The following is a 12,891-nucleotide window of genomic DNA, read 5'->3' on the forward strand; positions in this document are numbered from 1 at the left end:
TTTGATGTTACTTTAATAAAACAAGAATTGATTCCAGTCTCGCCTCCATTTCATGATTCAAACTCTGGGCAGGACAGCGGGATACCAAGGTTTGAATCCCCACACAGTCATGAAGCTGACTGGGTGATCTTGGGCCAGTCACTGCCTCTCAACCTCAGAGGAAGGCAATGGTAAAACCACCTCTGAATACAATTTGCCATGAAAACCCTATTCAAAGGGTCGCCATAAGTCTGGTTGACTCAAAGGCAGTCCATTTCCATTTCCAAACATGATTGCACAGAAATAAATCCCATTGAACTCAAAAAGTATGCAAATGATCAAACCCACCCTCCCTTCTCCTCCCTCCTATCCCCTCCCTCTTGCTCTATCCCTCCCCCTTCCTTTGCCCCTCCCTCCCCATCCCCTTCCAATCTGCTCCTTCCCCTTCCCCCTCCTCCTCCTCCTTCCCATGGTCAGTTTTACCTATCTTAAGCATGATTGCACGGAAATAAACAGCATTGAACTCTATAAGCATGCAAATGATCAAACCTGCCCTCCCCTCCCCCTTCCTTTGCTCCCCTCCAATACGCTCCTTCCCCTTCCCCCTCTCCCCCTCCTCCCCCATGGTCAGTTTTTCCCATTGAACTCAATAAGCATGCAAATGATCGGACCTGCTTTTCCCCTCCTTCCCCTCTCCTCTCCCTTCTTCCTCCCCTCCCCTCTTCCTTCTTCCTCCTCCCCTGCCCACTCCAGCCCTCCCTCCCTCCCCCCGGTCAGTTTTACCTATCCTAAGCATGATTGCATGGCAGTAGATCGCACTGAATTCAATAAACATGCAAATGATCAAACCTGCCCTTCTCCTCCCCTCCCGCCTGCTCCCATCCCAGTTCTCCCCTCTGCCTTTCCTCCCCTCCCTCCCCCTCTTCTTCCTCCTCCCCTCCCCATCCCCTGTGGTCAGTTTCACCTATCCTAAGCATGATTGCAGGGGAGTAAATCCCACTGAACTCAATAAGCATGCAAATGATCAATCCATTCTCAGCAAACTTGCACAGGATCCCATTTCTTACCTCCCGGATTAAAAAGCAGGGAAATTCACTAACAGGCAAAAAACTTTGCAGTTTAAGAATGTGCCTATAGCCCACAGATATTTCTATCAAACTTTAAAAAGCAGGGAAATTGAGCAGCTATAGTGAATGCATCAGGGGAGCAGGAGACCTGACCTCTTCTCTGAGATATTGGACTGCCCTACAAAATTGTCAAAATGCAAACACAATTTGGGTTGGTCTTTCACAGTCCAATCCACTTCCTGTGTAGCTTGGAAGAATTTGGTCACAGGGACCTTCTGTTTCTTTGCCAAGACCCGGCTGATGCATGACTGACAGAATATTGATTACTCTATTGTTTGGAATCAAGAAGCGTTAAAACTGTGACAAAAGCTGTGATTGATGTAACAAGCAGGAATTGCCAGTATTTGATTCTTGGGTAAAGCTATAATGCCACCTAGGGGAAAAATCTGTCATAGGGTTTAATGAAGATAAATAGTGAGATTTTATAATGATTTTAAAACAACCCAGTGTATTATATTTACAACTTTATAAGTGTGTTTTCATTTAGAAAAAAGGTGTTTTCATTAAGAAAAAGGGGTGGCCTGCCTCCCCTATATTTCTGAGGCTGAAAGATACTAGTTAGCTAGAGTCACCCAGTTTTCCTTTGTCTGTGTGGTTTCACAATGTAGCTCAGGGGTTTAAACAAAATCCTCTATGAGTTGTGTATTTCATAAGGAAATGGGATTTCTGAGAAAGTATAAGAACATATAAGACCCCTATAGCTATTAAAACCCTGTGATGCTCATGAGATTTCAGTTACCCTGAGTTGAGGTAAAACCCAAGCAGGGGTACCTGAGTCAGCCTGACCCACCAGAAACAACGCAACAATGGAAGTACCAAGTATGCCTGAAAGCATATTCACAATAGTAACTGTTCCAACTAGTCCCAAAATTCATTAATCTAGAGCAGTCCTTCCCAACCTTTGAGTCCCCTGATGTTGTTGAACTACAATTCCCATCATTCCTGACCATTGGCCATGATGGCTGGGGCTGGTGGGAGTTGTAGTCCAACAACATCTGGTGACCCAAGGCTGGGAAAGGCTGATCTAGAGAGATAGTAGGACAATGGTAACATTAATGAGATGGACAGAATTTTGGAATCAGGAGCAGGATTGCATGATGCTTTCTGATTGGTTTGGAACGATTGTAGAGAGGAGGAAGTGTGATGTTGGGTGGGCAGGAACTCATGAGATTGGTGAAATCATTGTCACATGCTATAACTCAGCCTTTCCCAACTGGTGTGCCTCCAGATGTTGTTGGACCACAACTCCCATTAGCCTCAGCCAGCATTGCCAATGGCTGAAGCTGATGGGAGTTGTGGTCCAACAACATCTGGAGGCACACTGGTTGGGAAAGGCTGCTGTAACTGTACTCTATAAAAGAACTTGCATACAGTGCCTCAGTGCAGTCTCTCCTAGATGTTTCTGGGGGGCTGACCCTGCATGTGCTTGTAGAAAATAAAGGCCTACCTTTTGCTCCAAGCCTGTATCTTCCAATTTATTCAAGGACCCCCAGCAAAAAATCCCAAGGAGAAGAATTCTCCAACATTATCACCCAGATAAGTTTAAACTGAAGCTCAGTCCTGACAAGATGTTGATGTTGCTGCCGGTTGGTGATACAGCTGAGGAGGTGATGTTCATTCCATTTGAACCCCACCTAAAGAAACAGGATCACAGTCTGGGGATATTAATAGATCCAGCTTTTGTTAGTGAAGGCCTTTGTGAGATCTGTGGCACACAGCACCTTCCACCAGCTGGAGCTGCTGCAGCAGCAATATCCCTCCTTAGACAGAGATTGCCTAGCCACATCTATGGTCTGGTAACCTCCAGATATGTTATGTGTAGGGCTGCGTTTGAAGACTCTTTGAAAACTCTGGTTAGTTTAACATACAGCTGCTAGGCTGCTAACTGGATCTGACCGGATGGATCACCAATAAGCCTACCAAATACTGAAATCTTTCAAATAAATTTACCAAATATAAGACAATCTCTGAAGGCTCTTGTCCAAGGCTGCTTTCACACTGCACTTTATTCCGTTATTCTGACAATTTCTTACCTGGTCATTTGTGCATTATATTTGATCTTTCACACGACGTACAAGCTAGTTCTGGAATTCTAGTGGAATATAGTGCAAGTTCAGTGCTAATTTTTGGAATAAGTGATACCACAAATAATCCATTTGCAAGTTTGGGAACCTGGAAAATCATGGGAGTTTTTCACTAGCTGCAACTGCTCAGATGACAGGCATCCCAGCATGCAGTGTGTTCCCATCCTTTAGGTATGCTTTTTTATTTTTGCCTGATGAAAATTGTACCAGTATTCTGGCATAGGCACAGGTAGCAGCAGCATTTTCCACACACTCCCCTGTGTCTATACAACCAATATATATCTATATATCTATATCTATATGTCACATGCTAAAGGGAGAGGGGTTGCATGGCAAAGGGATGAGATCTTAGCCTTCGTACAGTAGGGCCCCGCTTTTGGCATTCCGCTAATATGGCTGCTTTCAATTAGAGTAAGGCCCCATTCATATGGCACTTGTTCCGCTTTTATGGCGTTTTTCGGGCATCTGGTGCCATTTTATTGATGGAGTTCCGCTTTTAGGCAGGTTTAGCTTTTAGGCAGGGGTGTGGAACATAACCCGCTGTATGAGTGGGGCCCTACTGTACACAGTGGAGAGCTACAGTGCACACGTGTATAACAGGTGAGGGACTAAAACAGTTGTTCATTACAGCTGTATGAAAGTCATTTGTGCAAAATGCCAGCATATCGGCTGAAAAAGCTACTGTTCCTTAATGCAACAGGTACTGCAGTGTGAAAGGCCACCACCTCAGCTGATCTTGTTGTTATTGATGATTTATTTATTGTTCTGTTGGTTTTAAAACCAGCCACCTATTAAGGTGTGCTTTAAGTTGGATTCCTGCATTGAGCAGGGGTTGAGCTTGGTGGCTTTATCGCCCTTTTCAACTCTACTATTCTCTGATTCTATGATATAGCTTTAGTATTCCTGTTCTTCCTAATTTTATATTTCAGGGGAACTCTGTGGCCCTCCAGATGTGGGACTCCAACTCCCAATAGCTCCAGCCAGCATGGCCAATGGTCAGGGATGATGGGAGTTGGAGTCCAACAACATCCAGAGAGTCCAGCCCGTTTTGTGGCATTGTATTTTTATTACATTTGGACATTTTGATGGTATTTTATTATTGTATTAATTGTTTCTTGTTAATTAGTTGTATACTGCTGTTGAACATTATTGAATTGAAAGGAAGTATATAAGTACATTAAATAAATAAATAAATAAATAAATAGAACCAACATATGCTGTGGTTGGTTTTTTGGTTAGCTGATACTTTAGCTGACAAAATATAGAAAGGAAGGAATAGGCCAGGGATAGTTAACATAGTGCCCTCCAGATGTTATGGACTTCAACTCCCATCACCCACCATCAGCACAGCCAGTGGTCAGGTATGGTGGGAAGCACTACATTGGCTACTCCTGGAATAGGCAATTTTAACAATGGTATGTACACCCATGAATATAATATTTGCCTCTCCCTGCAAGCTGTAGTAATTATTTTGCTACATTTTGATATTTCCAACAGGTCAACTAATGTTTTAACTTAACTTTACAGCTGCTACTCCTAAGAGTAGGATCAACAACCTTTGATTGGCCTATACAAGCTGAAGAAAAAAATGGAAGATATACTGATCTTTTTGATTTCTAGTCTTCAGGTAGATTTCTGTTGCATTTTATTTATTTTATTTTATTCATTTAATTTGTATACCGCTTCATACTTGAAAAGAAGCCTCTAAGCGGTTTAGTGTTGGGGGGGGGAAATCAAACCAAATTACACATTTAAAACAATACAAAATGTTTAAAAGAAACCATCTTAAACATTAACATCTTAACATTAACAATAAGCATCATAAGAACCAAATTACACATTTAAGACAATACAAAACATTTTTTAAAAAAATCTTAAACATTAATATAACCTAAAATAACTAACATAATAAATCATAATCACTAACAGATTAAAACACAAATATACCAGGAAGACAACCCAACCCACCAAACACATGAGTGTGTGTGTACATCACTCCCACTTCTGCTGCTACCGCCCTAACTTACGCTCTCACCCAAAACTGGGGCAACACTACACACTCCCCACCCCTGGAGCTCCCTCCTCTCACCAGAGAGCACCCGCAATCATTCCACCCCCACACAACACCCATAACAACAGAGGGTAGCACCATCCTTGAGGATAACGCACAAAGTTGTATGTCCATGGACGGGGATTTGAAGATGCATTCTGCTGAAGCCGTCCAGCGACTTCACTTTTCTTCCCCACCAGTAAACTGGCACACTCCATTAATGCCTTATAGGCCAGAATCTTGTGCTCAGGCTGCCCTCCTCTGACTAAGAGCTGCAGGACGAGAGCCCTTTTGCTGTTGCCCTTCAGCTCGCGCCAAGGGCTCGTGTCCTTGCCAGGCACGAGTTTAAGTAGATGTTTAAACTGCATTTGATACAGTTTGGATTCTGAGGATATTGCACATCCAGCTGCAGAACAAAACAGCCATACACAATTCTGAAGGTCTGAAGGAATAAATGCTAGCCATATTTTATGTTTGAATAGAACATAATTATTTTGACTAGGCATGGCAGAGGGCAAATATTTTTACTATACTGGACTTTGATATCAAAGAGGAGTTGAGGCTGCAGTCACATACACACTTACGCTGGAGTAAGCCTCATTGCATACAGTGAGACTTCTGAGTAATCTTGCATAGAATTGCACTGCAATAGAAAGGAAAGATAAAGGAGGATGCTGATAGGCATGGCTGGGGATGAGGTGGGGGAGTCTAGAAACCATACCAGGGTGAACACAAGCAGGCAATGCTTTCGAAGAGATGAGTTAATGCTCCCTTAGGTATTAAGAATGGCTTTTAGAAATATAGAAAAGAAGGAAAACTAGCAAGACAGAAAGTGGCTCCATCAATAAATAAAGAGCAGATTAAATGAATGATGACTCAATTGACTGGACTGCTGAAGTTCATTGAAAGAAATCACTTAGTAACTGTGCAAAATAAGGAGAAAAGAAGGAAGAACAGGAAACTGGGCTGCCTCAGTGTCTGTGGCACACTACTCGTGGTTCGGACAGCATAGGGACTCAGAACATCTCTGATCTTGGCAGATAAATCATATGCCTCTTTAAGATTGTCTCAGTTTTAAAATTTGTCAGGAATTTTCCACATTTGTATATGTATGTTGGCATTCACTGAATTTTGGATTTTCACTGTAAAAATACATTGATTCAACATATGTAACAGTTCCTGGTAATTGTCAAGACAACTGGGCAGACCTGCAGATATTCAGTGGGAAGCCCACAATTTGTGGGGAGCTTGTACCTGATTGCCAATGCACAATGCGCATGAGCTTTATTTTAGTTTTTTAAAAACCCTCAGAGGGCAGTAATAGCATCAGGTAAAAACACAGACTCAGAACAGCCTCCGGATGTTTTGGAGTACAACTACCAATAATTCCTTGACCATTGGCCAAATGGCTGGGGCTGATAGGAGGACACCAGGTTAAACATAAGAACATAAGAAGAGCCTGCTGGATCAGGCCAGTGGCCCATCTAGTCCAGCATCCTGTTCTCACAGTGGCCAACCAGGTGCCTGGGGGAAGCCCACAAGCAGGACCCGAGTGCAAGAACACTCTCCCCTCCTGAGGCTTCCAGCAACTGGTTTTCAGAAGCATGCTGCCTCTGACTAGGGTGGCAGAGCACAGCCATCATGGCTAGTAGCCATTGATAGCCCTGTCCTCCATGAATTTGTCTAATCTTCTTTTAAAGCCATCCAAGCTGGTGGCCATTACTGCATCTTGTGGGAGCAAATTCCATAGTTTAACTATGCGCTGAGTAAAGAAGTACTTCCTTTTGTCTGTCCTGAATCTTCCAACATTCAGCTTCTTTGAATGTCCACGAGTTCTAGTATTATGAGAGAGGGAGAAGAACTTTTCTCTATCCACTTTCTCAATGCCATGCATAATTTTATACACTTCTATCATGTCTCCTCTGACCCGCCTTTTCTCTAAACTAAAAAGCCCCAAATGCTGCAACCTTTCCTCGTAAGGGAGTCGCTCCATGCCCTTGATCATTCTGGTTGCCCTCTTCTGAACCTTTTCCAACTCTATAATATCCTTTTTGAGATGAGGCGACCAGAACTGTACACAGTATTCCAAATGCGGCCGCACCATAGATTTATACAACGGCATGATGATATCGGCTGTTTTATTTTCAATACCTTTCCTAATTATCGCTAGCATGGAATTTGCCTTTTTCACAGCTGCCGCACACTGGGTCGACATTTTCATCGTGCTGTCCACTACAACCCCGAGGTCTCTCTCTCCTCTCTAATAGGTTACTGCGACAGGACTTTCCCTTGCAGAAGCCATGCTGGCTCTGCTTCAGCAAGGCTTGTTCTTCTATGTGCTTAGTTAATCTAGCTTTAATCATACTTTCTACCAGTTTTCCAGGGACAGAAGTTAAGCTAACTGGCCTGTAATTTCCAGGATCCCCTCTGGATCCCTTTTTGAAGATTGGCGTTACATTTGCCACTTTCCAGTCCTCAGGCACGGAGGAGGACCCAAGGGACAAGTTACATATTTTAGTTAGCAGATCAGCAATTTCACCTTTGAGTTCTTTGAGAACTCTCAGGTGGATGCCATCCGGGCCCGGTGATTTGTCAGTTTTTATATTGTCCATTAAGCTTAGAACTTCCTCTCTCGTTACCACTATTTGTCTTAGTTCCTCAGAATCCCTTCCTGCAAATGTTAGTTCAGGTTCAGGGATCTGCCCTATATCTTCCACTGTGAAGACAGATGCAAAGAATTCATTTAGCTTCTGTGCAATCTTCTTATCATTCTTTAGTACACCTTTGACTCCCTTATCATCCAAGGGTCCAATCGTCTCCCTGGATGGTCTCCTGCTTTGAATGTATTTATAGAATTTTTTGTTGTTGGTTTTTATGTTCTTAGCAATGTGCTCCTCAAATTCTTTTTTAGCATCCCTTATTGTCTTCTTGCATTTCTTTTGCCAGAGTTTGTGTTCTTTTTTATTTTCTTCATTCGGACAAGACTTCCATTTTTTGAAGGAAGACTTTTTGCCTCTAAGAGCTTCCTTGACTTTGCTCGTTAACCATGCTGGCATCTTCTTGGCCCTGGCGGTACCTTTTCTGATCTGCGGTATGCACTCCAGTTGAGCTTCTAATATAGTGTTTTTAAACAACTTCCAAGCATTTTCGAGTGATGTGACCCTCTGGACTTTGTTTTTCAGCTTTCTTTTTACCAATCCCCTCATTTTTGTGAAGTTTCCTCTTTTGAAGTCAAATGTGACCGTCTTGGATTTTCTTGGCAATTGGCCAGTTACATGTATGTTTAATTTAATAGCACTGTGGTCACTGCTCCCAATCGGTTCAACAACACTTACATCTTGCACCAGGTCCCGGTCCCCACTGAGGATTAAGTCCAGGGTTGCCATCCCTCTGGTCGGTTCCATGACCAACTGGTCTAGGGAATAGTCATTTAGAATATCTAGAAACTTTGCTTCTTTGTCATGACTGGAACACATATGCAGCCAGTCTATGTCCGGGTAGTTGAAGTCACCCATTACTACCACATTTCCTAGTTTGGATGCTTCCTCAATTTCATATCTCATCTCAAGGTCTCCCTGAGCATTTTGATCAGGGGAACGATAGATCGTTCCCAGTATTAAGTCCCTCCTGGGGCATGGTATCACCACCCACAACGATTCTGTTGTGGGAAAGGCTGGACTAGAACTTGCTCAGGTTCTGACCTCTTTGTGTACATGTATGCAATCTTATTTATTTATTGAGAGGCCACCTTTTGGGGTTATCCCTTCCAAGATGGCTCACCACATAATAAAGCATAATAAAAATATTATAAGTATAAACTCATACGTAGAAGACATCTAAAAATATAATGGCAGCAGTCAAAAACACTATCAGCAGAATAAAACAGACCTAAGTGCCTTCAAAAAGTGACTGAAATTTTTAAAAAAGGTCTTTAGGGTTCTCCTCAAAATCAATAGAAGCCATATATAACTATGTCCCTGGGAAGAAAATTCCAAAATGGTTTCTCTACATCATCTTTTCATGGCTTGTTGCACTTTTCTCCATTCCTCCTTCAGGACCATTGGATGGTCCAGTCTGCAAAGAGTGTGTGTCACATGACAGATGGATAAGGGTGATGATAATGTAAAACTGTAGAACTCGGGTAGAGAGGCAATGGGTTGTGTCCAGTGTTAGTCATACTTAGAACAGACTCACTGAAATCAATAGACATGGCAAACTAAATCCAAACTTAGTTAGATAGAACTATGTACATCCAAGATCACACAGCTTGTCTTTGTCTAAACTTGAGATTTACATGTGGGTCTCCCAGCCTTAAGTCCAGTGTACTGGTCACAAAACCTCCCTCTCCCCCCTCCCTGGAAACACAACAATAGTGCATCGTCATGTGGATGCAAGTTGACAAGTTACATTAAGTGACTTGGAGAAGACTTAGATCACAAGTTTCTTTCATATCTTCCCCTCCAATCAGTTGTAGGCTGATATTAAGCAAGGTACTTTGACAGGATGACTCCTTAGCAAAAATACAGGCAGAATGATTTTTATGGCATGGAATGGGGATGAGGAACCTGTGGTCATCCAGATATCATTAGACTCCAACCCCCATCAGACCCAGTCAGTATGGCCAATGGCCAGGGATGACTGGAGTTGTTGTCCAACAACATCTAAAGAGCCACAGGTTCCTAACCCTTGTTTTAAGCTCCACCCCTGTTCTAAGAAGACAGGCCACCTTAATGGCCTACATAAGAAGAGCCCGCTGGATCAGGCCAGTGGCCCATCTAGTCTAGAATCCTGTTCTTAGTGGAAAACCAGATGCCCATGGAAAGCCAACAAGTAGAACCTGAGCACAAGAGCACTCTCCCTACTGCTGTTTCTAGCAACTGGTATTCAGAAGCCTACTGCCTCAGACTGTGGAGGGGGAGCATAGCCATGGTAGCTAGTAGCCTATGATACTATTATCCCCCATGAATTTGCCCTGGGCTCCTGCTGGGAGGAAGGGCAGGATATAAATCAAATAATAAATAAATAATCCCCTTTTAAAGCCATCCCAGTTGGCGGACATCACTGCTTCCTCTGAGAGCAATTTCACAACGACAATTGAGCAGCAACTTAATCTAGGAAGTTACACATTTTCGAACCAATCAGAGATTCTGTAGGGGTTCAGTGTGGAGAACATGACCACAAAGTCAAGAAATATGTAGATGTTACACATGTCTGGCTGCCATTGGGGAGCCCAAAGGCCAAGGGTATGATTTTCACAGGTATTCCTGTCCCTGTTGTTGCTGCTCCTAAAAAGGCAAACACTGACTGTTCTGGGCCTTAAGGTGCCAGGAAGAAAAATATCACTAATTTGTTTGGTGATGCATGGAACTATCACCTCCACAGCATGGAAATTTGGATAGTATCAAGAAAATCCCTTCCCTGTGTCAAAATAAGTCCTACTTCTTTGGGCGTTGCAAAGGGAGGGGCAATACATAGCTCTCTGTGCAACAGAAGAATCTTTGAATTATGAACTGGCAGAACAGTCAGCAAAGGAACTTCTTTCCCTGTGACTGAATTAAAGCATTCAGCTATTTTCAGCAGCTTACGTTTCTCATGAAAAGGTTGAGCTAAGGAAAGCCAATGCTAATCGCCCAAGAGAACTGCAAATGTTTTGAAATGCCATGTGGATTAGGAGGAAATTTTGGGGGCAGACATGAATTATTGTGTGTAGATACAAATAAATATTTTTCCCCAGCTCAACTTCTGGCTTCCATCCAGTACACTGCCAATTCATTTTAAAAAAATGAATAGCTTAGTGTGTTAACAAGTGCCTGATGAATGAGAAAAACTGCTCTAAGGGAGCCGCCTTGAAAAATGGAACCTTCAGTGGGAGTTGGTCCCTTCAAAATAGGCTGCACATAACGTACATCTTCATATTCATACTAAGGTTTTCTTATGCCACTTTATTAATGGGAGGGGCATTTGTGAAAGGGTACTTTTCACTAATCTGCCTCCATTCTGTGCGCTGCACTTCTACCCATAGAATTTGTACTCTTTTCTAGTGTTTTCTTCACCTGACTTTTACTGGGCAATAATTCTGGAACAGCCATTAGATTTTTAAAGGAATGGAATGGATTTCTGCTCAGGTTTTATTAGCATTAGCTGGTGACTGTGAGAACAGGGATGTGTGAAGTAATCATGAGAAATTTCACTCATCTCATTGAAATGTTTGAAATTCCCCTTATTTCCCCCAAGATGAAACTATCAATTTCACTTCATAGCCTACTCAGAGCTTGGAAAAGTTACTTTTTTGAACTACAACTCCCATCAGCCCCAGCCAGCATGGCCAGTGGATTGGGGTGATGGGAGTTGTAGTTCAAAAAAAAGTAACTTTTCCAAGCTGATTCCTACTGTAGTTACTATCAAGTGTGACAACAGAAGGATTCGTGGAACCACCCTGAGAAATTTATTATTCTTAGTGAAGCTTTGTTACTTGCAACTCATAGTGAAACCTATTTCTCCCCCCTCAAAATTCCCCAAGATGTTTTGCCTGAAGAAAAGGCTCCAAATTTGCTCCGTATTTCACAATATGTGACACAGCTTAGGAAATGCAAGATGACCATGAGAAATTTTGGTCATTTCAGCGATACCCTTTCGGCTCTCCTCAACATTTTGCAGATAGTTCACCTAGAGAAGCTCACTCTGAGTTATACTTTAGCTAAATTTCAGTGACAACACTTTGCTAAGTATTTTGCCTTCCTCTTCAGAGTATGACACTGCTGGTTTGCTTTCTTGCGGCATGTGTATCATTTTCTACACATACACCTCATGTACAATACAGTCTGCACCCTACTATTCTGAGCCTACAGCATGCTACAACCTGAATGCAACAGATTCATCGGTAATATTTATTAGATTTTTATCCCACCTTTCTCCTAAAGAGCTCAAGGCAGCATTTTATCCTCACAAAACCTTGTGAGGTAGGTTAAGCTGAGAGGTAGTGACTAACTCAGGGTCACCCAGGCAGCTTCATGATGGAGCAGGGCTGCGAGCCTGGGTTTTCCTGGTCCTAATCTAACACTTTTAACTCTTCCACTGCATTGGCTCACTACTATACCACATGGCTATTGGCAATGAAACACCCTGTCTTACTGTGGTGTGTGCACTCATGTTTTGGATAGCCTTTAGAACCTACAACTACATTGGTTCAATAAAAGGACACCCTACTCATGAATATACCACTTGTCATAACAAAAGATCGAAAGGGCTTAAAATGGAGGATCTGCACTTGCAAGATCTGGTTTTTAAGCTACAATCTACAATAAAGCTTACTCTAGAATAGACACATAAGATTCAGGAGCATTTGGGAGCAAGTGATTGGAGTTCTGTGGCCTTTTTCCATTACTAAAATTGCCATTTTTGGCAACAATCATTTTTGAAAATATTCCTTCCTGAACCACAACAGACATCTCAACTTCTTGACACAATATTCATTAATTCCCATTATGGTTTCTATGGAATAAGAGAAGCATAAGGAAGAATGTGTGAGTGATATTCTCAGGTGCTCCCTTGGCTTAGTGTCATTCCTTATCCTGTTCCAGAGCTTTTCCTAAGATCTTACTCCTTAGTCTTATACTATCAGAGGCCTGCTCAATTATTTTCTGGGAGTTTT

This window comes from Rhineura floridana, chromosome 3 (assembly GCF_030035675.1).
Source record: "Rhineura floridana isolate rRhiFlo1 chromosome 3, rRhiFlo1.hap2, whole genome shotgun sequence".
NCBI classification, from domain to species: domain Eukaryota; kingdom Metazoa; phylum Chordata; class Lepidosauria; order Squamata; family Rhineuridae; genus Rhineura; species Rhineura floridana.